This window comes from Ochotona curzoniae, unplaced genomic scaffold, assembly GCF_017591425.1.
Source record: "Ochotona curzoniae isolate NIBS_2020 unplaced genomic scaffold, NIBS_Ocur_1.0 scaffold_1852, whole genome shotgun sequence".
Taxonomy (NCBI): domain Eukaryota; kingdom Metazoa; phylum Chordata; class Mammalia; order Lagomorpha; family Ochotonidae; genus Ochotona; species Ochotona curzoniae.
The window spans coordinates 18,338,061-18,363,649 of NW_024467087.1; positions in this window are offsets into that span (position 1 = coordinate 18,338,061).

Sequence of the window (25,589 nt, forward strand, 5' to 3'; positions counted from 1 at the left end):
GTTCTCATCGGTTGTTATTTGGACAACAAAACCATTATCTGTTTTGCAAATGTAAAAATTATAACAACCAGGTTCTATATTAAACTTCATCGCCACCTCAAATAATCCCAAGAAAACATGGCCAGGGAATAATAGTAAAAGAACATTGAAAACTATGTAACTAAATGAAACATCCAAATAACATGAATGTTCTGATTTTCATTACAAACATGTGACACATGCTTGCACAATCATAGGAACAAAAGCGAGGGGCCGTGCTAGAAATCATTACAATTGTGAGGACTGGGTGAATTCTTGGAATAAGAAAATGCTATTAAATTTCTCTTTGTGCATCGTTATGTGGTTTTTAACTGTAAGACAGTATATTCCTGTTTTGTATAGCTAAAATAAGAATTTTATAGAATGTATACTAACACAAATATCAAACCTGTTAGCATCCACTGTTGCATGTCTTCTTCTCAAGCAAAAACTACTTCCCTTGTCTGGTACTCATATTTTCATTGCAAATGGGTTGCTTAGATGAAATGTTTTCCTATCTAAACTGTCATTCCTTTTTCTTTTTGTTCTCTTTTTAGACCAATGACCAATGTGTCTCAGTTATCATATCTACTGACTTGAGAAAAACTGTGTAAATTTTAAGTTAGTTGCTCACCTTTAGGTTCGATACTAGAAAAATTGGCATGTACCTTGATTCACACTGCATCTTTAATGAGAAGATAATAATTCATTCTCATTTGTTTACTTGAGCTTTTGTGTTCTCTACTGTGTGCCTCCAAGATTACCAGCTGGTACACAAATGGATCTGAGTTTGAAATTGTATATGGTTTTATAATTACACAGAGAAAATTTACCTCTGAGAAAATGATCATCAGCATTTATTTTGAAATAACCAACTGTTGCAAAAGTCAAAGATCAGACCCACAACCACAGAAGGAGTTCAGCAAATAATTTTGAGTGGATTCATAAATTCTGTAGATTATATTCATCGGTATGACAATAAGCTTTGTTTTCATGGAATTATGAATCTCAATCTAATGTTGAATGAATCATCAGCTCTAGTCCTTTTCATCTGTTTGAAAATTAATTTTCCTACTGTAAAGCAAGTGTGTTTGTGGGTAAGACGGTGAAGATCTCAGAAACTGTTGAGTAGTAACTACAGCATTTTGCATTAAAATATCTACCACCTGGAGTTAGGTACATTTTGCATTATTATCCATTGCATTTTCTTCTTTCTCACCCAATAGGTCCCAGTGCTTTAAGAGGACTAAAAGTACTGATGATTATTCTTGTAATATTCCAGCAATTTTAAGAGAAATGCTAAATTCTCTTAATGTACATATTTTAATGTTATTTCTGATAATTTTTCATTTCCATGGCACATTTACAGCTATTACAAATCTGTCTAATGTGAGCACCTGGTCTGCTTTTCTGAACAAGAAAATCTAATTGGACAACAAATCTATCTGCTGTAAATAGAGAACTAGACTGTGTTACTCATGATCTTATTTAAGAAGCATCTAAGTGTGTAAATATGCATGGAGATGTAAAAATAACTTTTGGATGGTTATGGAAAGTTCAGGAAGAATTTGATCACCATTTGTTTGGTGACAGCCTGTGTCTTCATTGGTAAAAATAAAAAGATTTTATTTTTGTGAAAATTATACTGACATTGTGTATTTCATGTATGTTTTATATGCTGACAGAGAAGTATAAGCTTTTGACATCTAATTTGTCAGCAAAACTGCCAGAGACTTCAATGGAGCAAAAGTTGCTTCATATTCTTTAGAATATAAGACAGAATGAAAAAACTGGGCAGTTCATAATCTCGTAGTTACTACCCCCTTGAGTACAGTAGGTCGCAGTGTAGACAACATTTGGCTGGGGTCTGACACATGAGAACTGGAAGTAAATCCAGCTAGTCAGTTCTCTACCTGTGAATGTTCTATGTAAAAGCCTAAAGCACCAGGGTTTGTGAGTATGCATGCATGAATAATGCTTTTCAGAGAAGATTTCAGTGATACGATCTTTATAGATGGAGACCAGAATATAAAATTTGATTAGTAAATATGGCATATCACCTGCACTGTCTCATTTCACTCTTTTTTGCTGTGTCTGTTGAAACATGAACTCACTGATATCCACACTGAAAAAGCTAATAGGCTAAATAAAGAGAAAGAATAGTACGAACTAAATATATAATTCAACTCACAGTATATTCTCTCAATTTACTCTGCCAAGAAAGGAGGGAATAAGTACAACTCGAGGAATTACTATCCAAAGACAGAGCCATAGGTCTTATTACAAAACCACTAAATCAGCTACTGCGAAGTTGAAAGATACTACAAGTCCATTTCTGTTGTCACAGCAAAAAGACATGTTTACAGCCGTGAAATAACTTTTTCCAAAGAAGAAATTGAGATTCAGTATGAGAAATTAATCATATAAATTTGAAACCACCCACTAACCTAGTTTTAAAATGTCCACTACGTGCCTGATTAGACTTGATGAACATCTACTTGGATGAATTACAAAGCTAATGTTTACCTGTGATGTACAACACTGATGTATACCTTACACCTGAGATGAAAATCATGTTTAAGTTGAACCACTTAAATCAAATCAGGAAAACGAGCAACTCAAAACAAAAGAGAAAATCAAATTCTGCAAGTTCATCAATCTTTTTTGTTTTTCTAATCTACCTGTTCAAAGGCAGTATTTCTCTGCAGAGGATATGGGAACATACTTTACAATGTTCAATACATAAAGGAACTGTCTGGTTTTCATGTAGTATCACTTTAAAACTTGATTTACAAGAATAGCACCAAGCCTACTGCGGTCCTTGGAACAGTATATAGTGATTTATTTAAAAGAAAAGTAATAAGCAGGCCCAGCACAGTAACCTAGTGGCTGAAGTCCTCTACTTGAACATGCCAAGATCCCATATGGCACTGGTTCTAATCCTGGCTGCCCTGCTTCCCATTCAGCTCCCTGCTTGTGGCCTGAGAAAGGAGTGCAGGATGCCCCAAAGCCTTGGGACCCTGCACATGCATGGGGGACCTGGAAAAATTTCTGGCTCCTGGCTTTGGGTTGGCTCAGCATCAGCAGTTTCAGCCACTTAGAGAGTAAATTGGCAGACAAAAGATTTTCTTTTCTGTCTCTCCTCCTCTCTGTATATTTGACTATCCAATACAAATAAATGATTTTTTTTAAAAAAAGGGGGAAATAATAAGCTTTAATTCCCTCATCAAAATAATTATTTGAAAACATGTTTCTGTTTTGAGGGTTACCCCCTTAGATAAGCCATGTTCATATCATTTACTTTGTGTTTGTACTCATCAAACTCAATTTTCAGCTTCAAATTTCTGTGTGTCTTCCTATTGAAATTCAGCCTTTTGTGCATTCTGACCTTTCAAGAAAACAAGCTTCATAGTGAATTGTGGTGCATTAAGAATGTAAACACATTCAGTACTTGCTGTTCAACGGGTTTGAATTTAGAAAGTCATTGTCAATAGGTTAATCCTTTTGTACAGACAGTCTCTTTGGCTAAGAGGGATCTTAAATAAATAAAGGTTTTACCAAAATGCTAATTTTTGAGTATTTCTGTCAACTGTCAAAGAATAAATCTCAGCAGAGATTTTAAAATTGGCTAACTCTAGTTTATATTCATTTCTCATCAGCAGAATTTCAAAAGGAACTTTAGTGTACATAAGTCTAGTCAGAGGTTATTTGTAACCCAACTCAAAAAATCATTAGAACTTTTGACTTTCATTCACTCACCTACTTTTATGTAATTGTGTTCAATCAATAAAGGAGTTACCTACTTTGAAAGCATATTCATAAATCACACAAATAAAATAGCTTTATAATAATGCTATCAATTTGGAATTCACAAGTTTTCTGTGCTACATATAATTATCATACACATAATTGAAGAAAGGACAGACATTAGTAAGACACAGTTGCAGTAGTGGAAAGTGGAGTGTAATCTTAAATTGCATTGACAAGTTCTACAAACTTTTCAAGAGTCTAACCAAAAAGCGAGAGAGAGGGGGGGGAACACTTCTTTTACAGGGAGGAAAACACAATGTTTGCAGTCCAATAACTCATCAGGGGACATCTTTCTTTGTGGTCATCCCATTTTCTGGAAAGTTCCTAAAGTGTGAATGTGATGCTTAGTTATATTTGTCAACTTGGTTGAGGCACAGTTCCCAAATATTCTGTCATTTTTTTTCTGGATGTTTGCATGAGAATATATCTAAAAAATATTCACATTTCAGTCATATGCTCTACAATATAACCTGAAAGCTTTCTGCTATTCTGCTTATTATATGGTTTCTTGTTAATGCACATGGGAAGGTAATAAAAGATGGGACACTTCATACCCTATGCCATTAGAAAAAATGCAAATTGTAACAATGAGATACCACTATACCTCTGTGAGAATGGCAAAGATTCAGAACACTGGCATCAAATGTTTACAAGAATGAGAAATAATAGAAACTCTCATTGAATTCAATCCTAACAGGAATGCAAGTTGTTTCAACCACTTAAGACAGTTTATAACATAATAAAGCATACTTCACCACATGATCCAGCAACCAAGTTCCTTGTTTTTCCCCAAATATTCAAAAATTCTGCCCACATGAATCTTACACATGGATGTTCATCACAACTTTTTAACAATGGCCAAAACTTAAAATCTGTATGTTATTTGTTGGTGAATAAATGTTGGTATGACCTGATAATGAAATATTACTTAGTGCTAGATGTAATGAACTGTAAATCTATGGAAAGAAAATAAGATAACCTAAAAAGACTACATAATGTATGATTCCAACTCTGTGACATTCTGCAAAATTCCAAGCAGACAATAAAAAGTTGGGTGGATGCCAGGGGTTGAGAGGGGCAAATGGCTAGGCAGAGTGCGTGGGAATTTAGTAGCAGTGGAGCTAGTCTGTATGATGCAACAAGGACATATTCAAGGCCATTATATATTTATCTGTAGTTTATAACTTATGATATGCACCAAGGTGTTGCTGAGACCTGTACAGTGTCAACCAAAGTGAACAAACAGGGAGAGGAAGCGCAACTAGATAAAGTCAAAGGCACACAGGAAATGTTGTAAAACAGGTTACTCTTGGGAGTAAAGAGGCAGCAGATAGAACCCCTGAGCTATTTCCAGCAGTTTTTGTTTTCTTTGTCAAGATGTCAAATTTTCCCACCTCCATGATAATAGTCTAAAGTCTCATTCCCATTCCCACTGCCTACTAGCCCCAGTGACTGACAGGAGATCATTATATGACCAGAAGAAGCAGAACAGGATTCTTTAACTGAGCACACGAGTTCCTTGAAACTTGTTACCTTATAAATACCACCTGAATGTGAGGGCATTGGCCTTTAGCCAACTGCTGCTTTGCATGCAGAAAGCCCAATGGCTTGATTCCCAGACCACGCATTTCAGGCCTGTTTAACTCTTTCTCAGGCTATTGAGATCTATCCTAAATGTTCTCCAGAAAAAAAAAAAAGAAAGAAAGAAAGAACTCGATTTATGAACCCTGAGGGATAAATACATATCAATATAAGTTCTTCAGTTGTAATAAATATGCAATTATGGTGAGGGACTTTGTCATATGAAGCATATGCATATGTGAGAGCAAGAGCTGTATGAAAAATTCCTGTACATTCACTTCAATTTTGTTGTAAACCCAAAATTTTCCTGAAACTATACATGTGTGTATCTTATACATAGATATACATGTGTGTATACATTTTTATTTTTCATTTTTTTCATTTTTAATTTTTAAAAATCAAAATAGTGATTTCATGAAATGCCTTGATAAGCAATGAAAAAAATAAGTGAAAGAAAATATTTCCAAGTTGTTTATCAGAAAAATAAACTATATCCAGAATATCTCATAACCCTCCAAAATTCAACAATGGCAAAATGAACAGCCCAATCAAAGACACACAAGATTTTTGGTGTTGTATTAAAGCAATTACTTCCCTCCAAGCTTTTTACAACTCAAACAGAAAATAGAAGTTTTCGTAGTTTTGAATGTTCTATAAATTGTGAATATCCTTCCTTCATTTACTTCCTGCTAGGTACCCTGCAAGACAATTTATGTACACCATGTCACTTACAATGAGCATAACTGTCTATGAATTAGGACCTAATCCCACTTCTTAGGAGAATTTATGTGGTTCAGAGAAATTGTCAAGACAGTAAATGGGAAAAAAAAAAAGAACCCACAAGCTCAAACCTAGTTCTGCCCATTTCCTACCTGCTTTATATTTATCCTCTCTAATATTCTATCTCATTTGTTTTCAGAAGTTGAGAGAATTTCATCTCCAGTCTCAGACTTCCATTGCCACTTGTAAGAAATCTGCCTGCTCATCGCTTCTCACACTTTTGGCTAAGATCAAGTGAAGCAACCTACCATTTCTTAGAATTGGCAACAGGCACAGCGAGATGCTGTGAGGTAAGTGAAGAGTGTGCTGGCAGCGCTGATCCAGAGGTTTGGAGTGGGGTTTTGCTTTCGGACTGCTTTCACCAGGTGAGCTGGCAGGGGTAGATTGGTGCAAATGATAACTTTACAACATAAAATTGACTTGACCAACCATTTACTTCACAGGTGACAGTTTTCCTCAAGAACAAGAGCGAATTTGATTAGTAACAGTGTAGATGGTAGCATGGCAATCATGACAGTGTCTGAGTCCAGCTGCTGAACCTGCAGGAGTTAAAGCTGTGCCAACACCCGCCAAGTAAAGCTGTTTGTGAATCTGCATGATGATCCAGTCATTTTGCTTCCCTGTAAGTGAGGGTTAGATTTGCCATGTCCAAAATGAAAAACATATCGCTATGTCTAGCTGATTTAGAAAGCCAGCAAAAATGCCACTCCCATTGGAATAAGTGCAAGTGTGCATGCATTTTAAATAATTTGAGTAGCTCATCATCTCTATATGCTGCCACTGGCTTTACTGATGGACTCCTGCATTTGGTAGTGCCTTCCAGAGGGACCTACAGAAAAAAATATCAGTGAGACGGGCTAGGGAAAAAATGTTAAATTTTGTAAGAGTGATGCTAGAATAATCTAATATACTAATTCAGCAATTTGCCTTAGTAGCTAGAAAATTTTACCAAGGTAGTTCACTTCTCTGTGCATATTTTTTTCTGGTGTAAATCGAAGCTAATGTTAGTAATATGCCTTAAATATGGTGAAAATCCAAGGAATTAATACATGTAAATCACTTCAAACAGAGCCAGAACATGGCTAAGTATTATGTAAGAGTTACTTGTTCATTATCATCATCATCATCAGTGAATTCAGTGTTTTAAAGTAGCAGGAAAGAGAGTGGTCTAATGAAAACTGCATTTGCTGAAGATGCTTTGCACAATTTCACAGCATGTGTTGTAATGAATACATGCTGGTGATAATCTCATTGTTGTCACCTAAATAAATGGATTATAAAGACCAGCATAATGGCACAAACATAAACTGGAACGACAAAAGCAAAGTATATCTTGGTGGAAGCATGGCCTTGACAATGGGAAGACAACCGAATCTAAAAGAATCTGAAAACCTGAGAGATTGGTGGAAGCAATTGTAACAATGAAAAAAATAGGTAGAGCGGGAACTTGGGAGCATATCAACTTCAAGATACATAAAATGTAGAGAAATGCCCGCACACAGAACTGTCATTGTGAGAAAAAAAAAAAAAAGGGAAATGAGGCTTGCAATGGGGATGAATATCTAAGGATTATCTGCATTGAGGTGGTTCCTGAAATAATGTATGAATATCAGCTTCCTTCTGAAAGCTTCCAAACGCTGTACTTGTTCCAAAATTTAGACTGGGACTTGAAAATGAACATTTGAGGATGAATAATGAATGCTGATTACATAAAATTATTCAAACAACTGAGGAGACAATGAGATATGTAACACAGGCATAATAAAATAAACAATAACAACCTGTTTGAGGTACACGCTGATCCCTGCAACAATTGCCCAAATTATACTCCAATCGCGATATTGCCTCTACTTGGGAAAAGTAAACAATAATAAAGTACTTATTTTTGAAATACAGTATCATTCAACTGAAGTAAAACTATATTTGAAAAGTTAAGGCTGGAACATACTACAAAACAATATTTCCTCATTCCTTTGAAAACTGATTCCACCCTGCTCTAAAGATGCATTTCATTTTGTATGAAACATGAACTGATGAAAATCTGTTTGTAAATACATTACATTTAAAAGTCTTATAATTTATTTTTTAATTATGTGGTTAATTATAATCTAATGCATCCATATGTATTGCTTTCGTAAACTGTCTACCCGACTTGTAAGATTAAGATCTATTGTCTAAATAAAAAATGATCAGGAGTAGTAGGCTGTTGATCTGCCCTCTCAGTCCATCTACTTTTCTCTGATAAAACTTTTCTGGTATTCCAACTACCAACACATTTCCAGAAGTCATTTCTAAATTTCATGATTGCCCTCTCCTGATCATAGCCAATTGAACTTGTTGTCGAATCCTTTACTAGCTGATTTGAAATTAGGACTTAATGATTGTTTCTAGTTAGACATATAAAGTATATGTTAAGAGCTCAAGGATAGCCAAAGCTTCTGGACAGAAGGAGAAGCAGAAAAAGAGGCATAAGTGAAAAGAGCACAAAGTAGAAACACATAAAGAAACTGAGGTGGGTGATGGATGGTTAACATACCCTGAAGCTTTTGGAGTCTTTGGCTCCAGTCCCTTTCTGAGGTCTTTCTGGTTAAATCCTTGCTCTTGAAAGTTGTGAGACTATTCCTTATGCTTATACTTTATTACTATTTTGGTCTAATCACATTTAGGGGCTTTATGTTTGTTTTTACTTTCAACCAAAGTATGTTTGTTAATGGAGTAATCATTATTTGATTATTATTCTGTATGAGGAGTATGTATGTTCCTGGTATGTGGAGGAGTATTTTAGTCAAGATGGGGTGAACCACAACAGGAATTTGCACTTTTCTAGCTGGGATGTTTGTCATCAACTAAAAAGGCAACAATTTTTTTTTCTTGATTGTTGTCTAAAAACACCTCTTGTACCCTATAGGTAAATTATAATGGAAAATGATTAAAAATTTCAGGATACTATGCCTTGGTTCCTCCATATCCTATGCAAGAATATTCTTACATGATGGAATGGTCAAATCTAAGATTATTAAGCTACAACTCTGTGCATGCAAATGTCTAACAGAAATCTCTGAAGCACAGAATAAACAAAATGTATTTCATATATAAATTATAATACTGATGTTGTCAAATTCCTGAATTCCTCTTTCTCATGATACAGGCTGCATTAAACTGAGAAATGTATGGAATCTTGTCAACATCAATGAACAAATCCAAGAGCATCCAGAAATAGGGAATTTTAGTTGCAGCAGCCTCCTCCAAAATGCTTTTCTTTGTGCCCTTCAGAACTGATGTATCCCATACTATGTTAAATATTTTCATTCACATAACTGGAAATACAAAGCTCAGACATGATTACAATTCTAAGAAAATATAGAGCAGAAAACCCATTAACTAAATCATGTATTGATGTTATTCTAATTCTAATTGGAGGCTAAGAACATTACCACTCATCCTAAACCACCTGGATTCTGAACATGTACCCAGTCCTTAGCAGTGTGATTGAAGCTAAATCATTGACTTAGCTTTTTAGTCTCATTGTCTGTAAAATGAATTAAATTTTTTAACTCTTGGGACTAGCATTGTGGCATGGTGATTAAGTCTGTAACTAGTGATGGCAACATCTTATCTGAGTTATTGCTCAAGTCCCAATTACTCCGCCTCTGATCTAAATTTCTATTAATGCACCTGCAAAAGCACTGGGTGATGGCACAAGTGCTTGGATTCATGTCACTCACATGGAAGATCAGGATAGAGTCCCTGGTTCTTGGCTTCTGTCTTTCCCAGACTTGACTCTTGCAGTCATTTGGGGAGTGGAACAATGGATGAAAGTCTCTTTCTCTCTCTCTCTCTCTCTCTCTCTCTCTCTCTCTCTCTCTCCACCCTCCCCGCTTCTCTTCTCTTAAGTAAATAACTAAGTCTGTTATTGGATTTTTGAGGATGGATAGCGCAAATTATTTTCACCTATTACCTGTTACTTAATAAAACTCAAAATAACTGTCATCATTACAGACATCATCATTACCCAATAATTATTTCCAAGTGTTTTCTTTGTGCCAATCACTATTCTGTGTTTTAGTCACACAGCAATAAGAGGAGAAAAAAATTAAATGAATAAAGGTAAAATTAATTCTGAGTTGCATTAAGTCCTACAAGAAAAATTAAGCAAAACAAGGAAAACAGACTTTTCTGTTCACCATAACACAATACTTTATAATCAATAGAATATTATTGCTCACAAATCCAGAGATTTACCCAAGGTCAAGGGGCTAACAACCTGGTTTGCAATGAGGACTTTTCTATTTCATTGATGGTGCTAAAAGCTGTGTGTTTACATGGAGAAAGAGGCAAGTTTCCTCCTTTATGAGATAACTAATTTCATTCATGCAAGTGAAGAACTCATGATGTAAAGATCTCCCTCTTCAGTCAATGCCATTACATTGAGTATGAAGTTTCAAAACATTAATTCAGAAAGTCACCAATAATGCAGACTATTGCATCTTCTCTAAGCTGAGGTCTCAAAAATGGTACTGATTGTAAAGGACTTTAGAGAAGTTTCCCTTTACCAGAAAATAGCAAATGGAAAACTCTGGGAGAGGATAGCAGAAGTGGAGATTGTGCTGTTTCAAAGAAGAAAAGGCTATATGACAAGAATATGTGAGAAAGGAAAAGATTTGCAAGATAAACATGGAAACGTGCAAGGCACTGAAGGCCTGCTTGAAGCCTAGAGTGTCTCCTAAGTGAAATTAAAAAAAAAAAGCTAAATTGTTTTTGACCAAAATGAAAATGAAATGGGAATAGGAGCTGATTCATATGTTGACAAAATATAATTAAAATTGATTGTGTACACCTAAGATAATCCATTACTTAAGGTTTTTACAGGGACCTTTTGTTTTATGGGAAAGCATAGCTTTGTCACTGATTTGCAGTGTAGCTTTAAGGAATAAAACTAGGAATAATCACAATGACCTTACATGTTACATTTGAGATTTTATTCATTTAACCAATATTTGTTGAGCCTTTATTATGTGTCAGCTACAGTTCCGGGAGCCAAAGATACAACAGTGACTATAAATTCTCATGTCGTTGGTATTTGAACAGATGAAGTAGAGAAGTTCGCAGGATTATTATAATATACACTACAAAGAACACAGCTGGATGAGAGAATAGACAGTGGTCAAAGATAGTGGTCAAATATCTTAGGCAGAGATCTGAACAAAAAGAAAAATGAGTAATGCAAATATCTGGGCAAAAGATCTGTAGTCAAAGAAAACCATAATTTTAAAGCCATGTGAAAGGATCCCACTTGCTATATCGAGGAGGACATGAAAACATGAATTATTTGAGGTCAAACAGCAAAAAGAAAAGACCTAAGAGAAGAGATCAAAGAGATAACCTGGGGCAAGATCATGTAGAATATTGTAGGCCAGAGTAGCAACTTTAGACAGTGACGTGATATGAATTACATTTCCACAGGAACACTGTTCCATGTTTCATTTGAAAAAGCTTTTGACTTACAATTAAAAGCTTGTACATAATATAAAAAAAAAAAAGCTTGAAGTTTAAACACCTGAACTGTTAGGGCATAAATTACATTCTTTCTTAGGGAGAAAAATGAGATTCAGCATTATGACATAGTAGGTTAAGCTGCTGCCTATTATGCCAAAATCCCATACAGATGTTGATTTGGTCTCAGTTTTTCCACTTCTGATCCAGCTCCATGTAACAGCCTTGGGAAAGCCACGAATGATAGACTAAAAACTTGACCGCTGCCACCCATGTCTGAGACTGGGAAGAATTTCATGTCTCCTGGCTTTGATTTGATCCATTCCAGGCCATTGCAGCCATTCAAGGCGTAAACCAGTAGATGGAGGATTTCTCTTTCTCTCTCTCCTCTGCATTTCATATAAATAAATCTAAAAAAAGAAGACAAAAAGCTATAAGGGGCTGCCATGGTAGTACAGTGGAGTCAAACTGCCACTTGTGAGGCCAGCATCCAAAATCAGAGTGCTGCTTCAGTACCAGCCACACTGCTTCTGATCCAGTTTCCTGCTAATATACCTATGAAGATAGCAGAAGATACTCCAATTATTGTATGTGAGAAACCGGAAGACTTCCTGGCTGTCAGCTTCAGTGTGACTGGGCATTAAGGGCATTTGAGAAAATGAACAGTGAACAGAAGTGTTCTTTTACTCTTTGGATTCTCTCTTACCATAACTTTCAAATAAATAACTGTATCTTTAAAAATTATACATGAAAACTAATGAGTTTTAGGAGAGTATTCTTATGTCAAGTGGCAACAGTGAGAAAAGTGTTTTTGTAAAAAAAAAAAAACTTTTTTGTAATAAGTCATCTGTCATTATCTCTGCTTCTCATCTTGTTACTTGCTAGTGCACACATCTCTCTCTCTCCACTACTATCTCCATTTCCCTATCTTTACAATAAATAAAAATAAATTGTTTAAGATTATAAAAGAAAATGTAGACTATGTAACCTTCATATACTTTTGCCTGTATTTGACACACTGAGACATATTACAGTGGCATCTAACACATAAAAAAGGAATTTCACATATAAGAATAAAAACAATGTGTGGAAACAAAAAAAAATCACTGAGTTTGGAAATTTTGGCACAGAAACTGGAATAAAAATAGATAAAATCTCTCAAGTCAGATAACAAAGATATTCCAACCAATTTAATAAGGTTTTGGTATTCAGATTATAGAAAGTATTCTTGTACAACAATGAGATAAAAATAAAAGAAAAAAGAAAATAACAACTTTATCATAGATAACCCTGAATTGTCACTAAAAATTAGAAAAATTACAGATTAAAATTAACATAATGCCATATGTTATTTAATAATGACACATTTTGTGAAATGCATCTGAGGAGGTTCCCATCATTGAATGGATATCATATAGTTACACAAATCAAGATTGGATAGATCGCTCACTTGAATGGCCTCCTGACATATGAAGAGTATGGCAAAACACAAGATGTGTGAGTCTACTTCTCTCAAAGCATGGAACATTGTGTTACAGTAAACAATAAAGTCAAAATAACAGTGTAAAATAAAGTTAAATACATAAACTGGAAAAATAGTTATTTTCAGTAAGAATTATGCAATGTACATTTAATTGTGTGTGTTTATATCATTAGCTTCTTGGGAGGTTTGTTTACATTTGAGTAATGCCTTACACTGTGACCTCACAATGGTTAGGATGGCACTAGGAGGATTTGTTCAATTCCATTAAAACCACACAGGAAAACCATCCTTTAATGGTACATTACTGTTTGAAGCACACTAGTTGCACTATTACATTATTTTTCCCACTAGATTAGCATGAAATATATAAAATCCAAGAAGATCAAGTTGTGAGAGGAAAATGGGGAAAACCCTCAGAACTCCACTGCCTGGTGTATAGGCATCTCAAGCCACATTACAAATTTGTCTTCTAGATAAATCCCATACGGCCAAATATGCCATTGTTCTGCAAAAAGTTAATGCAAATTTAACTTTAAGGCACTAAAATTATAGTGTCTCCATTAAAGGACTCAATGGTATTCTTTTTTATCTTTTTGGTCTTATGCGTTTGAATGCAGGTGTTTTGTCCTTCTTTGTCATATCTTGAGAATATCAACTATAGAGTACCTGGACAGGATGATGAAATTTCTGCTGTAAACTATGTATTATACTAATATGATTAAAAGATATGGGATGCTTAGCTCCTGGGGGTGGAGGGAGGCTAGTGAAAACTAACCAAAACTTGAGAATTACTAACGCAACAGAATTCTTTTCAGTCTTCTAATCAGTGTGTATATCTTCCTTTAAATTTAAGGAACCCAGGCCCGGCACGGTGGCGCAAGTGGTTAAGGTCCTCACCTTGCACGCCCGGGATCCCATATGGGCGCCTGTTCTATCCCGGCAGCCCCGCTTCCCTTCCAGCTCCCTGCCTGTGCCCTGGGAAAGCAGTCGAGGACGGCCCAAAGCTTTGGGACCCTGCACCTCCGTGGGAGACCCGGAAGAGGCTCCTGGCTTCGGATCGGCATAGTATCGGCCTTTGCGCTCACTTGGGGAGTGAATCATCGGACAGAAGATCTTCCTCTCTGTCTCTCTTCTCTGTATATCTGCCTTTCCAATAAACAAAATAATAAAAATAAATCTTTAAAAAAAAATTTAAGGAACCCAATATCATAGTCTTCTCGACTATTCTATGTTACTGCTGTTATGACATTTTCTGAACCAAGATTTAGAATATTTGATCCTAAAATAAAAGTAAATTATGCGGATAAATAGTACCTAATATTTAAAGGGAAGCTATATAGAAACTATATAACATAGGCTGGCATGGTCGCAGAATAGTAGGTTAATCCTCTACTTGAGGCACCAGCATCCCATATGGGCCAGGATTCCTGTTCTGGCTGTTCCACTTCCAATAAAACTCCCTTCCCTGCTAGTGGCCTGGAAAATAGAACATAACCGAAGGCCTTGGGCCCGTGTACCCATGTGGGAAACCCAGATGAATCTCCTGCAGGCTCCCAGCTTCAGACCAGCTCAGCTTTAGTCACTGTCGCCATTTGCAGAGTGAACCAGTGAATGGAAGATCTCTCTTTCTCTCTGGTTCACGTTTTCTGTCTTTAACTGTGTCTTTCAACTAGAACTAAATTAAATCTTTACAAAAGAAAGTATACAGTGTATATATTTCATGCAGCATTTAGCATGTGCATATACCATGATAGAGTATATCTATGGAAAGATGGGCTGCTACTGTATTTTTCATTTTGTTATTCAAATTACTTACATGCCAATATTCATTATGCCAAGAATATCATGTCCCCACAAATCACCTCCAAGAGTGCAGATCACCTCCAAGAGTGCATATCACCACATCAGCCTTCAATTTCTCCCCACTTCCTAGGGAAATGAAGAGAGTGAAGGATACACAGAAGCTTCCACAGGTATCCTTAGACACCCACAAGGCCTACTCATGTGTCATGTCCATTCAGAATGCTGAGGCATGTGGCAGAGTTGGGACACCTAGAAGCAGTTGAGGGCAAAGAGGAGAGGCTAGCAGTTCTCAGCAACAAATACAGTCTTCAGCATTTGATAACCCTCGGTAGCCATGTGATCTCTGGCAGTAGGAAAAGCATCAAGTAACTGGCAAGCCCCTCGCAGTAATTGAGGTCTCAAACAATCCTGTAAGTATCGGGTGCTAGGCATAGGTTGAAGCTATCAGCAATGAGTGCAGCTATTCCGAGCAGATCAGATGGATCATCAATAGTAGTTGGCCAGTCCATAGCAATAGCTACACTACTCAGGTCTCCATACAGAGAACAATTGCAAGTGTTAATTGCAGCTGTTAGAGAGATTGCTGCTACAACCATGTGACACTCCAAACCCAACACAGCCTGAAACATCCAGGAGGACCTTGAGTACCAAATACGAATCGCAGCAGATGTTGTGGTTCTCAGCAGAAGAAATGGATTCTGGCAGGTTGCAAAAATCTTGCCAGAGGATGCAGGTCTCAAAAAAACAGTTACACTCTGTGGGATTAGGAGAAGGCACTCTCTCAATCCTGATACTACTTCATCAGAAGGGAAGAGAAGAACTGTCATTTGTTGCCAACATCCTGTCATCCCAGAGAATTCCCCAAGGGGAAAGAGGATGGCAGCTGTCAGTACCTAGCACATCCCAATGGGATTGGGAGAATGTGTGCAAACACAGGTTTTTGTTTGTTTTTGGTTTTGTTTTGTTTATTTCAAGAGTGACGACAGGAAATATAAGTGACATGAATTATAAGTTTACTACCCTAGGGAAGAAGTACAAGTGATTCCAAATACTTATGAAAAGGGGGCTTTGGGAAAAACTGAATGAAGTCAGAGAAGCAATACCTGAACGGAAATAAGAATACCAAAAGATAACAGAAAACCTGAAAATGAACCAATCCAAATTCTGCAGCTGAAGAATGAAATGAACAGACATAACAATTCAACAGAGAGTAGCAACACAGAAATAATAAATTTGAAGATAGTACATTTGAAGTTATTTAGAGGAGGAACAACAATGACAAAATGAAAAGAAATCCTAATATACTTAAGGGACAGAATCAAGCAAATCAGTAAGTTTATTATGGAGGTTCCAGAGGAGAAGAGATTGAAAAAGAAACAGAAAACATATTTTAAAAATAATGGCTGAAGTTTTCTTAATTTTGATGGGAAAAAAAGGACACCCAGATTGATGAAGTACAGAGTTACTAAATAGGAATGACCCTAAAGAAGTCTGAAACGTTACATAATGAAATTGCTAAACATGAAATGCAAACAGCACATTTAGAAAGAAGCATGAAAAACATGAGAAAAGCAACTTATCAAAAGAAATCGCACAGAAGACTATCAGATCTATCAGCTAACTCCTTGCAGGTCGGAGAAAATAGGCGATGCATTCAAAGCACTGAATAAAAAATAAAATTACCAACCATGCACCAGATAAAATTGTCTTTTAAAAATGAATATAAGTTAACATGCTCTCAGAAAAGTGTCAGCTAAAAGAATTAGTCATTTGTAAATCATTTCTTATAAGGCAAGCCCGTTCTTGTTTTATAAGAAATGCTGATGAAAGATTTTAAGTGTAAATATAAGGATGTCAAACCAAAACATAGAAGCATATGAACATATGTACAATTCAACTTATAGATGCAAATATAATATGATGCTAACATGACTATATATTAATTATTCTTAATTTTAGTTTACAGGTTAAAAGACAAACGCATTAGTGATTACTATAGCAACAAAAAATGCTTGATAGATACATACCATAAATAAATTATGACATCAATAACAAATTATTGAAGAAAAACTGTAGCTGTGATTGAAGTTAGCTGTTAGCACAAAATAGACTATATAAGATGTTTCATGTAAGATGATAACCACAAAAACCCTTATAAAATATAGAAAAAAAAAACACAGAAAAAAATAGAGAGTACCACTACAAAAACATCAATGAAACACAAAGGAAGGAAGGAAGGAAGGAAAATAGAAGCAAAAGAGCTGCAAGATCAACAGAAAATGATTTGTAAGATGGCAGTAATAAATTATCCTCTATAAATAATTAATATAGACATAAACAGATTAAACTATCCAATAAAAATCATAGAATGGCTAGATGATGTTAAAAAGCAATAAGACCCAATTGTGTGTTTTCCAGAGGAGACTCATTTTAGAGACACAGAGAGACTGAAAACAAAGGAATGGAAAAACCTATTCCATGAAAATCATAAACGTAAGAGAGTCAGAGTAGCTAAATGCATGTCATGCAAACTACGTATTAATTGAACTTTAGGAAAAAGCATAATATCTGCATTAATGAAGGTACAAGAAAAAAAACACTTGCATGTTAAAAAAAGTTATAAAATTAAGGTTTATCTAGTAGATTCCCTAAGCAATATAAAATCTGTTTTTCTAGGTGTTGAAGATTCTCACCTGCACAAATGCAGAGTGTTGGATGTAACATGAAGATTCCTTAACTTTTTTTTTTTTTTTACAAATCATGTACTGCATTTCTAATGTATTGTTGATTTCATAATTGTGCCTTACGTGCCCAGGGTAAGCATTGCTGCTCTTTGCCTGTTCCCTCCTCACATTATTCTGTCTGCAGCTGATTGTAGATTTCTCAAATAGTTCACCTAGCCACCTCACTTACTTACCTTTTGTAACTCAACAAGAAAAATAATGCTGAGTGTACATTTTTTCTTCTTCACTCTGAGTCCGTTTATGTAAAAGCAGCAAGTACTTGTTGAACCTGTTTTAAGACTAATACTCTGCTAAGCTATGGAAATAAACTTGAAATGACATATATTATTTATATACCAACTGACACAGTAATTTTATTGTAACATGGTATAAATATGAAATGGTTTGTGTTTACTTTCCAATATCTGCTTATACCTGGGCTTTGGTACAGCTCCATTTCCTGCCCATCATGACAATCTGAGGAGGTTACAATCACCCCTCAGTGTTTGTTCAAACCTCAATTTAGATTAGTTAATAATTCCAATCTCACATCTGATCAAACTCTTCCTCTATCCCATTGTTAGGACTGAAAGCACAAAGCATCCTAGAGTAGAGTTTTTTTTATCCTTTCCTTCTCTTTACTTCCCTACATTCTGTTTCTTCAGTGTTGAACATTATTAAGCTGACAGATAGATGCATATGTGTGTGGGAGAGGAATGATAAAGACAGGTGCGGTGGAGATTCAGCAGGAGGAGGGCAGGCAGAGCTATCCTGTGTAACTAATCACTGACTATGGCCTTTTCTCGGTTAAGGCTGCTTTTCTGGCTGAGACCAGTCATCAGGTCTGGCACTAGCTTGAAGAGAATGACCCCGCTCTTCAGAATGAAAAGTTTAAGGGGATCCAAAATACGAACTTATCAAGATATATATGTCTTAGTTTAACATTTTTAAAGATTTGTTTTTATTGGAATGTTAGATATACAGAGAAGAGAAACAGAAAGATCTTCTGTCTGCTGATTCACTCACCGGGTGGCCGCAATGGCCGAAGCGGGTCTGCTGGGACAGGAACAAGTACCCTTATGTGATTCTGGCACATGCAAGGTGAGGACTTTAGCCACTAGGCAACCACGCCAGACCCAGTGTAATATTTTTTCAAGTAGTGTTAAAGCTATAGTGGAAATACAATAAATTGGGAGAGTTGGCCATCTCTAATGAGCAATTCAGTAATACTATGGCAACTACAAGGGCTGATCAAGCAGGAAGGTTCTTAGTGATATTCAAGAAGGAATTTTATTTCCCAAAATTGTGAGATGATGGTTCTAACACGTTTATTTGCTTATTAGAGAAAGCCTTGGCCCAAGAAGTTGGGAATGTGTGAGAAAACTTAAGTTGCATACAAAATACTCTGAGTAAGTTTACCTTAAAATGGATTATTTATAAATTCTCAGCAGAAATTCTTGGTCAAAAACTAAGAATATTTTATGACCTCTATTTTAAGAGGTCATATTATCATTATGATCTGGTAGAGAGAACACGGCTTTTGGATACAAAATAATTTTGCTTTCCATCTGACCCAATCATCTGTATCTTTGCAACTTTTGACAATTTGTTAATAATTTTGAACATCACTTTATCAGGAAAATGAAGATAATGATTTATGCTTGATCATATACTAAATGTATTCCTAAAAAAAAATCTGTGATTTGCCTCACAAAAACATAGCTATTTGTTAAACAGTCGGTCTGACTGCCATATGGCTACATCCAGTGACTTCAACTTTACTGGGCCACGAAATAATATAGTTTTCAATTGTAGGATTTTCATAATATTCTGTAACTGATGGGAATTGCCTCTAAGGGATGAGTTAAGTTTATCATCATCAGTCTTTTAAGATATTTAAATCAAGAGAAGGAAGTTGAAAATAGTTCTAGAAAACTAACCATGCTAGTATCTTTTTAACATTGGTTGTTATCTTTGGGGCATTTTACAAGTATGGAGGGGCCTGAGAGAGAGAGACTGAGAGAAATGCAGGTGTCTGTATAATACACAGAGAGAAGAGCGGGAGAGATATGCAACTGTACAGAGAAATACAGAAGATAACTGAGATGGATATTTAGAGAAAAAGAACACTGAGAGATAAAGAGAGGTTTACATAAAGAAGATCAGGAAAGTAGAAAGAAAAACAGACATTTAAAAACAGTATATAGATATAGATACATAGAGAGAGTGATAGCGAATCACAAGCAAATAAAAATACATATTCAAAGAAATACAGAAGGAAGGTTAGGTTGAGACAGATAGGCCAATTAGGAAGAGAATGATGACAATTGGGGGAAAGCAACAGAAATCAGTAGGAGAGGCACATCAGGTGACATTCAGAAGAATTTCGTGGAGAGAAATAGAGAAAGAATATGTTCTCATATCTATCTATCTATCTATCTATCTATCTATGCAGTGACCAACACACACAGATAATGACAGACACACAAAAGGAAGCAAGCAGAGACAAAAAGAATGATGCAGACACAGATAGAAAGGGAATCAGGACACCATTAAAAGTACAAAACAAATGGAGAGAACACCTGCTCTAGATCTGATTTGATGCCTAGTTTTCCTGTCACTTAGCAGATTATTTTTCTCTATGTTGAAAATGTCTGTTCCTGTAATCTAAAATGCCCTTAACAGCAGGATAGGTACAGGGTCTGGTTCAGTACTGACCTCTGCTAGCACCGAGTTAATGCTAGTCCCTCTGTTCCTGTAACCACAGCACCTCATGAACTGCCCAGTGAATGGAGACAGTTGCCCACAGTGAATGAGTATTGTGACAAATGACTTCAATGAGGATTTTTTTATTAGTTGAAAGATACTTAGTTACTTCCTCTAAAACCATTGAATTCCAAAAGCAAAGCAAAACAAAGGAAAACAGCTTTATACCAAAGTGAGGAATCAACCAAACAAGTAATAGGCATTCTTCTGTCCTTTTCCTTAAAATTCAATACCTAACTTGTAAGCACACATTTTGACAGCTAGCTTCCGTTCTTTTTCTTCCTTTCTCTTAGTAACCATCTTATTCCCTTTCTCCAAAGCACATCTACCATTGCATTTTTCCATCCTACCCCCGACCTGAAACCAAAGTGTTAATTTGACAGTGGTGGTGGACGTTCAGGATTAGAGAGAATACATACCCACATCCCCTCATCCCCACCCACAGTTCCCTCTTACACTTCAGAGGCTGAGGGCCTTCATCATAGTCTACTCCTTAGGGGAAGCTTTTTTTATTCTCAGATATCTTTCACATCCTGTCTGAATTACGTTCCCTCTCATCTTGTTGGTCCTTGTTCAGTGGCCCACATCTTTCTTGCATGCCTGTTGCTTCTGCTAGATGCTGTGTCCCAGAAGGAATTACACACCATACATATAGATACCCTGCATATTCATTCCATTGCACACAGTACAATATAGAGTACAATATCTAAAATGCTGCACAAAATTAATCAACACTGGAAAAATAAAATGACTTCTTCACATAAACAAAGTTGTACCCCCTCTAAACTTTAGAAACATATTTAAGCTATTTCTGAAGTGGAAAATTTCTTAAAACATATTCTAGTCCCACTTGTTTAAACAAAGAATATGTTGAACACAGGAAGCAGATACCACATTGGCAAAATTAATTAAAGAATATGTATAGGATTGAAGCAAACTGAAATTGCATGTATTGTGATTCTTATCCTCGTGAACTTGAGCACATTACTTAACCCTTCTATGATTCATTTTCCTCATGTGTAAAATGCCAATGCATGTGTATAGCAAAGGACGTTATAAAGTGAAAATTGGTTAATATATGAAGAGGGCTTAGAAAAATATGTGACATATATAAAATGTTCAAAAACTACCAGCAGTTAGAATTCTTGCCTGTTTTTCAATTACACAGACACATTAACAAAAGTATAAGTTTTGTGGTGTGCTCTAATAAAGTGATGCATTTAGGAGCTTTCGAGATTGTAGGAATTCTAGTTCTTATATTAAATGACCCAAGGTTGTTGAGGTTTAAAAAGTTTTATCTATCACTTTTCTGTGTTATTCCTTGCTCTCAGCTAATATTGTCTACTAATAACATGTTTGCCCTTACCATCCTCTCTCTAAACTTTAACGTATCACATTTAGCACTCTATAAAGCAACAAAGCATAGAATAGCATGTAACAGAGTGGATAGGTACTATATTCAAAATACTAATCACAGGATGTTTTCATGTAAATAACAAATTGAATTCATGCAGTGATACATTGATCTCTCAAGCACGTTTTATAGTTTCTTCTTGATGTCAACAGAAAATATTCAAAGTTTCTAAGCAAAAAAAAAAATGAGGGGTAATTGAAGTGTAATCTCACTACATACAATTTCATACAAAAATAACTCAGAACAACTAAGAAGAGAATAAGATTTATTGTAGCTTACAGTTTGGAGATATACAGTTCAAGACCAAATAGCTCCACTGATCTAGAATCTAGCAGCGGCTGGCCAGTAAACAAAGAAGCAAAACTTAATGTGTCTGAGATAATCAGTCCTCTCCTGAAACGTGTTCCAAGGGCAAGCCTCCCACCAGGCCACCTCCTAAGTTCTCTTTCTAAGTAATTAATTGCCAGCATAAGACATGAGACATTAGGTTTAAACATAATCATGACTTTGGGAAGTTAAGTGCTGTTCAGTTCACAACATATTGGTGAAACGATAACATAGCATAGTGGAGCTCACAAAGACAACACAGATTTGATTTGTTTTGGCCACTTGAACTTGAACAATTGTTTAGCATTTTTAAGCCTCATTTACTTCATAGTAAGAAAAAAAAAGCCCTGGAATAACAAGACCAATAGGATTGAAAAAAATGATGTGTAAATAAAAAATAGAATGCCAGTAAAAAAAGACTCAACAAAATAATTATTAAAACTATTTTTCTGTCCATCTCTAATTATGTTCAGATTGGTTTAGATTGTTCCAAGCTGTGCATCTGCTTAAGTGTTCATATATATATATATTTTTTTTAATTATTTTCCTATGTCAGTAAAACATTGATTACATGAATTGTTACATATTCTTTTTATTTTTAATTTCTGTTTTGAAAGTAAGGTTGGATATTGCATTTTTAAATCAATATATTAATTTATTGGCAAGAATTTTTGATAGAATTAGAGTTTAAACTTTCTTCCTTTTCGTTCCTTTCCTTGATTTGAATAATGTGAATGGCCTTGGCTTGTAGGCTAATACTCATCACTATGTATTCTGCTGATGATTTTCTTTGTGTGACTCCAGCTGTCTCAAAGTCTGTCTTGCATTTTTCAACTAAATATGAATAAATTATAGAGGTTTTGCTAAACAGACTGAATCTTAATGATGAAAAGAATCAGGACTAAAAGAGAACTACATAAAATGAATATACCTCATACCAGTTGATGGGGCATCAATAGTTGATCTGATTGTAAGAGGCCAGTATAATGTGCTTTCTCTGTTTCTTGATATAATCGATTTCTTTGTTTTCCATGTACAAGTTGTGATATCTAATGTAAATAGCAGGTTATAAATTCTAATTTAGATCCCAGCTTCCAATTCTTGGAACAATAAACTACAATATTTATCATCATGTCATATTCAAAATATGATAGGCTATCTTTTTGGTACACTTCCAAATCTAGTATAAATTGAGTAAAGTTGTTTCTTTTATTACTCTGGGGCACGGGTATCTTAAAGTTTAGGCTGGGTAAGAGAAGGAACTGCTATAATATGAATCTATGGTTAGTTCAGTGTGATTCATTACTTCTTACTTTGGGATGTCTGCTTCTTAACTTCTCATTATTTGTCCTCTCAAATGAAATATATCTTTCAGATCTCGGGTACATGTTTAAAATTAAATTTCAGTCCTCTAACATTTAAAAATAGAGATTCTCCTAGCTCAGATTCATTACTGGTTTTGCTGTGTAACCTCGACTTTAATTATACAGATGACACTTTAATCCCAGTGAAACTGGTTGGTTTATTATAAATGAGGAGCAAAAAATGCCAACAGACACATCAAAGATTCAAAAATATTTTTGATTTTCTCCAATCGAATGAGTTATATTAACTAATAAATGTCTGCCAAAAATAAATCTCAAATGTTATTTTTGTAGTAGTGGTATTCATGAGGGCAATGATACCCAACATTGTGGTTCTTTTTCAAGCACTTAATGACTCTCTGCATCATTAAGCATCATTCACTCTCCTCTTTTTATGGCTCCTTGAGCTAGTCATTAACTTCGGAGTAAGAAGGGGAACAATGGAATTATTGCCTAATTGTAGTAACAATTTTTTCTCCCCTGTTTAGTATATATTTATGTAACTAATATCAGGAAATGTATTATTCTTAATTCTTACGGGTAAATTGTAATCCAATTAAGTCATAACTTAAATATGTATGTTTTACAGGTTAAAACGTAAGTATAGAGGGCTGTATTTTTCTTAAAGAATGAACAGAAAGTTACCAATAATTGATGGAAAATATAAATCAAAATTTAAACTTGGGCAGTATCAAAAGATTACTAAAGTAGAAAACTATATTTGAAAATAAACTTAGTTTATGCTTATTGAATTTGATATTTTTCCCATTTGCTAACTCTGTGGAAGATGCTTGCTTTTTTGGCAAAATATTGTTTACTTTTAAAAATTAGACACTGTTTTAAAAGCATTTATCTTTCATGGTGTCATTTGATTGCCATAGTACAAAAAGCTTCATTTTATTTCTGTTTATGTGGTTTTGCTACATTAACTATATATTTCTAAATACCTGGAACACTGGAGTAAGAATTCAAAGCCAGCAATCAAATCCAGGCTTTCTCATATCAGGCACAAGCATTTAAATTTGTGTTTTCACTGCTAGGCCAATGCCTGATCCCAAAATTAAATTTTAAATATATTACACTTGCTAATCTCTACATATATCAAATTGAAAACAACCAAACAGTTGCATATATGATTTTGCACTCCAAAATTATTAATTAAATACATAGACATAATTCAAATTCTGAGGTTGGAAGAGATAGCTGAGAAAATCAAGATAAACAAATTGTGATGTGCTATAAAATTGAATCTGTGAGCCATTCCAAAATTTAAGGACCAGAAAGTAGAAGATGATCCAACAGCAATGGAAAGAAACAATACATAAAATGGTAAGGTTGGGGCCCGGCGTGATAGCATAGTGGTTAAGGTCCTCTCCTTGAACGTACTGGGATCCCATATGGGCGTCGGTTCTAATCCTGGCAGCCCTGCTTCCCATTCAGCTCCCTGCTTGTGCTCTGTGAAAGCAGCTGAGGACGGCCCAAAGCCTTGGGACCCTGCACCCGTGTGGGAGACCTGGAAGAGCTCCAGGCTCCTGGCTTCGGATAGGCTCAGCTCCAGCCATTGCACTAACTTGGGGAGTGAACCATTGGACGGAAGATTTTCCTCTCTGTCTCTCCTGCTTTTTGTATATCTACCTTTCCAATAAAAATAAATAAATCTTTTAAAAAATAATAAGGTTGAAATAGTGTGTTTTCCCTAGAAACCAAGTGACAAATCTGCCCCAAAGGGACAGGAATGAGGAATATCATCAGATGTATTTTGCATGTGAAAACATATGCGGACCCAGAATTAATCAAAGTAACTTAGTAAAATGAAAATCCTAGACAATCTTAATAAGACTCATGTCACCAGAATAATATGGACACATATCTCATTGGGTTCGGATCCAGGGAAAATAACATGAGAGAAATTGTAGACTGTAGGTAAAATAACATTCTTTTGAAGAGCGCTAATATCAAGAGAAGAAGCAACAATACCATGTCAGCTTCAAGTGATGTGACACTAAGAAAGAGGCTTTGTGTATTTT